This window comes from Diadema setosum, chromosome 16, assembly GCF_964275005.1.
Source record: "Diadema setosum chromosome 16, eeDiaSeto1, whole genome shotgun sequence".
Taxonomy (NCBI): domain Eukaryota; kingdom Metazoa; phylum Echinodermata; class Echinoidea; order Diadematoida; family Diadematidae; genus Diadema; species Diadema setosum.
In genome coordinates this window covers 32398875-32404874 of record NC_092700.1, presented here as the reverse complement: position 1 = coordinate 32404874, position 6000 = coordinate 32398875, and positions in this window count along the sequence as shown.

The window sequence follows — 6000 nt, the reverse complement described above, 5'->3', positions numbered from 1 at the left end:
GGATGACGAATCTCAGCGCACTCTCCCAGTCCATCCCCGTCGTGCCCTTAAAAGCTGGAATCCTCTTATACACGGAGGGTACCCGTCTGGAGGGGACCACGCCTCTCGCACTTGGTTGCCAAAGTGGAGTTGGTCTGCTGGTGGACCTGATGGTGGAACGGGCATTCCCTGTTGACTTAGTGCCTCTGGCGATTGCACGGGGAGTGTACTTGCTCTGGAAGTGATGGTTAGAGTCAAGTCAAACAGACAGATAGATAAAGTAGGGGCCGAGTGCTTCAACTCTTAGACGACACTTGTAAGCCTAAGGTATTTCAAGCAGTACAATTTTGTTAGAGAGATATTAGGAAACCTTGATATTGTCCAAACTGCCATGTCATTCTTGAATGTATGAGAAATGGTGTAGTTATGAATTGATATCGACCTCCTTTTCTTTCTAAGATTACAAGATCTTACCTTAGGATATAAAGAGGAAGCTCTGTTGGAAGGAGAGCTGATTTCTGCTCTGTCAATCCAAGGCTCTGCAACTATCTTCCTGGTGACACTGCTGTGTCCTATCTGTTGCTGCTTGCAGGGAAGTTTGCTCTTGGTGCACGAGCGAATGGCTCCGCTAGTCGAGGGGTGATGGTCATCCCTGGTCGACGATGACTGGCCTCCCTCCCGAGCGTCTACTGGAAGGCGAGTTGGCTGATGAAGAGGAGATTTACGGACCGGTCGAGGGAGTAAGCTCTTTCGACTCATCAGCGTCTTGCTCGTGACCAGATGATCGGACAGGAAGGGATCTTCCTTGAGCAGACTGCTACCACAATTTGCAGTTGTCGTTGCCTCCTTTCGACATCGAACAGGAATTGGTATGCGGGTTCTCACTACCACGACCTGCCAACATCGAGAAATGAATTCATGAAAAGTGTCACTGACCAGGTCAATTTATTCCCGGCTAAGGTCACAATGAAACTTGGTACTTCTAAACTACTAACATTTTGTCTCGTATAAAATATGTAACAAACGCAAACAGAAAAAGTGACCAGAAAGAAATATTATTTATTAGTGGAAAATTGAGCAAAGAAAATGGGATTCCATCGGGATCCCAATGGAGTCCCATTTTCTTTGCTAAATTTTCCACGTATAAAAATATATATATACAAAAAAATAATAAATAAATCATCATGTTCATCATACAGCGACAATGAACAACCATGTACTAGAATCTAGTCTTCTCTTGCAGGTGGATTACGGTTCCGATGAATGAGATGAATTCAGTGCACCAACTACTAGTTATGCAATGAGAACTTCAAAACCTTACCTTCCTCATCACCATTTCGAGTACGTTATCGAGGATTTCGCTGACAGTCGAAGGGGGGTCGTCATCGTGCTGTTCCTCAGATGAATCGACTCCCTGGTCGTCTATGGGAGTGCCCACTTCGCCATTAACAGGTGACCTCTCCTCGCCTCCTCGGTAGAGTCCACCTGTCGCGCCATCAACATCGCCCCATTTCCCTCGCTCGGTCGAAGGGCGAGGCTCTCGGCGTGTCCCCCTCAGGTTAGGCTTTCTCCGGACTGGGATCTTGCTGGTTAGTGATCGGCAGCTCTCTGAAGTCGAAGCACGACGTTCTGTGGGGTTGCAGTTGGTCGACTTGGTCGAAGTTGGTGGTCGACTCGAAACAACACTCCTTTTTCGAGCCATCTTAACAGGATAATGAAAGAAAATATTCATTTTCAATACTACCAAGATTAACAATACTACTGTAGGTATATTTCGCACGTAAAACTTCACGACTTATTCATTTTCAATTTCCTTTCAACTGTTCAGTCATAACCATGTCTTTTCATTTATTTTGTCTTGACATCTCTTTATCTCTTTCCCTGCTCTCAATAGATCTTGCCTTTGTTGTAAGACCTTAGAGGTAAACACATATTTGTTACTCAATAAAAACAATAAAAAGATAAAGTAGGAACTTGGTGTTACGTACTATGATGTATTGAACATGAAAAGATTATGAGAGCTGGTGCTATGCTACCTCTATATTGCGCTCAAGGTCGCAATCAAATCGCAAAGTTGTCCTGCTAATTTGTTAACTTTATCCGTGCATAATGTTTGCTTATACTAGTTTGAAGAGAGATGCCCATCGAGTAACATACTTCAACACATTTTACGAAATTGTCTACATCGCTTGACAGAGGAAAACCTATTTTTCTTCACTTACCTCTGCGATCCCTACCACCCGGTCGATGAGATCGTTAACGACCTGGCTGACCGCTGAAGCAGCATCCTTTTCGATGGTCTTCGTGTCATCAGCAGCGAAATGATCACTCGCTCCTGTTTGGACCAAAGGGGCGTGTTCTATCTCCTCGATGTCTTTAGGTCCGTCTGGTCCTGGAGACGATTCGAGAACCCAAGATGGTGTTTCTATGGGTGTCTCGATACCCTCTTGCCCTTTGGTGTCTCTGGGTACTTCAACCACTGGTAGGATGCTTACTGCCGTCTTGATATCAACAACGGATCGGTTCAGTCGACCTGTGGAGAACTGAGAGGGTTGGTGGGCTCTGGTAGAGTTTGCTCGTCTTGGAACCGGAATCTTGGTGGTCCCTGCCCAAGAGATCTTCCTGGTAGGCGATGACGGAGCGATGTCCTTCCTGGTCTGAACATTCTTGGTGGTCACAGCCTTTGCTACTGGAATCCGACTCTTGGCAACAACCTTGTTCTTCAAGTAGAATAAGAAAAAAGAATATAGAGATAAATGGAAATGAATTTATATCTACTCATCTTGCGCGTGTAATATATCTAAAACATTCTTCTTTTTATAATAACGACGAATATGATTGCTAGGCCTATACAATTTAGTACTATCGATAGCATTTTATATCACTACCTTTATTGGGATTTAATTTGTTGCTCACTCTATCTACAAATGCTTTAGGTAGTTTGTTATTATTTGGTGATGCAGTGATGAACATCAAATAGCTAGAAAATACTTATATTGTGTCCTCCCTATCCCCCTTTCCTGTAGGACTCAATACGTCAATTTTTATTTGTGGCTGTAGTTTGCTATTTCATGTACAGCTTTTGACATAGTATTAATGGCTGATAGTTGATAGTTATAACTTATAAAGCATCTCAAATTCTCTATGATCACTATGCTTGATGGTGACTGTGAACATAGACGATTTTACTTATACTTCCAAGATTAACAATACTACTGAAGGTATATTTCGCACGTAAAACTTCACGACTAGTTTACTTTCACTTTCAAATGCACAGTCATATCTATGTCTTTTTTTATGTTTTTGTCTTCTGAATTAAATCTCTTCATCTCTTTCCCTGCTCCTATTAGTTCTTTCCTTTGATGCAAGACATTACAGACGCATATTTGTTACTCAATAAAAATATTAAAAAGAGGAAGTAGAAACTAGATGTCAATCATATGGTGTATTGATCATGAAAAGATTATTGCACCTCTGTCTTGCGCTAAAGGTCACAATCAAATCGCAGTTGCTTATTTGTTAACTTTCTCCGTGCACAAGGTTTACTTATCAATAGTTTGAAGAGAAATACTCGAGTAACAAACTTGAACACATTTTACGAAATCATATAAATTGCTGAAAAAAACGAAATCCAGTTTTCTTCATGTACCTCTACGATCCCTACCACCCGGTCGATGAGATTGTTAACGACCTGGCTGACTGCTGAAGCAGCATCCTCTTCGATGGTCTTCGTATCAACAGTGACATGATCACTCGCTCCAGCTTGGACCAAAGGGGCGTTTTCTACCACCTGGATGTTTTTAGGTCCGTCTGGTCCTGGAGATGCTTCGAGAACCCAAGATGGTGTTTCTATGGGTGCCTTGATCCCCTCTTGCTCTTCGGTGTCTCTGGGTACTTCAGCCACTGGTAGGATGCTTACTGCCGTCTTGATGTCAACAACGGATCGCTTCAGTCGACCTGTGGAGAACTGAGAGGTTTGGTGTGCTCTGGTAGAGTTTCCTCGTCTCGGAACCGGAATCTTGGTGGTCCCTGCCCAAGAGATCTTCCTGGTAGGCGATGACGGAGCGATGTCCTTCCTGATCTGAGCATTCTTAGTGGTCACACTCTTTGCTACTGGAATCCGACTCTTGACAAATGCCCTCTTCTTCAAGTAGAAAAGAGAGAGAGAGAGAGAGAGAGAATTATATTATAATATATATATATATATATATATATATATATAGATAGATATTGAAAAGAATTGATATCCATTCATCTTGCGCTTGTAATATATCTTAATCATTCTTCTTTTTATATCACTACCTTTATTGGGATTTAGTTTGTTGTTCGCTCTATTCACAAATGTTAGTCAGATTGTTTATTATTTGATAATACAGTGACGAATATCAAGTAAGCCATGAAATACTATATTGTGCTCTCCCCATCCCCTTTCCTATGTGACTTATCATGTCATTGTTTATTTTGCGACTGTCGTTTGCTATTTCATGTACAGAGTTGCATACAGTAAATGGTTCGTAGTTTATAGTTACCGGCATCCATTTTTAATCCGTGTATATTTCAAAAAGATGCTTCAGGATAGTGAACATAAATGATTTTACCTTCTTTAGCACGGCCTCAAAGTCATCCTTGCCGAGGATGTGGACGATGTCTTCGCAGATCTTCGGTACCTTGTCAGGGAAGGCCTCTGTACCAAGACTATCTTCGACTGGTGCTGGGGTGGTATTGCTCAGGTCAGCCAAGGTGTCCTGTGGTTGTTCACGCTCTGCCAGCCCGCTGTACTCACCAGGATCGTCCACTTCCTTCGGTGACGTGTTAACCACCGCCTCCGGCTCAGCATCAGATGGTGATGTGCCTGGGCTCTTTGAGGTCTGGCTGACTTGGTCAGCTCTGGACGAGTTGGGGGACTCTAGAACCGGAATATCACTGGTCAGTGGCTCGCTGTCCACGACAGCAGGTGCATACGTGGTGTTAGACCTACTCTCACTGGTCAACTCCTCCTGGTGAAGGACGGCGGGGATGTCGATGTTGGAAGGCAGTCGTCCAGCTGGGATAGGGATCTCCGCTGACTTCTCCTCCTTCGCATGTGAAAAGAAGATCAATAGACGTACCTAACTGCTCATGTGATGGCATCATGTCAATAATGATCGATGATCACCATAAAAATACTCAGTTTTGTCATTAAGGCCGTTACTGTTAGAATAGATATGATTCAGATAATAATGATAGCGAATGTAAAGGTTGTAGTCCTTTGATCCTTTGGTGTATTATAAAGGTACACTTGGCTCAAACCTGGAAGCTGTTGTTCGGCATTCGACAATAAAGTAGCAGCCTTGATAAGGATGCCAAATGGTTTGAAAGAGGAAAATCCTTCTCTCAATTCCAGAGGAGGGGGACTTCGACACAACCTCTCACCATCATACAAATCGGTGATCCGGAAAAGATTCATCGACGTCTGATTCAGACGTCGAATCTTTATATAGACAGTAATTACTCACCAGCTAGTCAGAGCTGAAGAAGTGACTCAGACGAGTCATGAAACTGTACTCTGTTATTTTCATATAATAATGTAAGTTCAGTCGAACAGTTTTTATTACGTGTTCTTCTATAATAAATTATCTCCAGTTTTGACCTTACCTTCTTCAAGTCCAATTCCATGACCTGATCAGTTGTCATGGTGATGTTGGGGGCGTCATTAGGATCTAGTGTGGCTTCCAGAGGAAGGGCGGTGGTGATGTCTGGATCTGCCCTGATTTCTGCTGATGGACCAGCCTCTTTCGACGAGTCGAATCCAGCTCCTGTCTGATGTAAAGACGGCTCCATCTCCTCTCCCTCTGGAGCTCTGGATGTTTCATCCTCTGACAGAGCGCTACGCTCCTCTTCCTCCTCCTCCTCCTCTTCTTCCTCCCTCTCCTCCTCTTCTTCTTCCTCCTCCTCCTCCTCTTCCTTCTCCTCCTCCTCCTTCTCTTCCTTCTCCTCCTCCTCTTCCTTCTCCTCCTCCTCCTTCTCTTCCTTCTTCTTCTC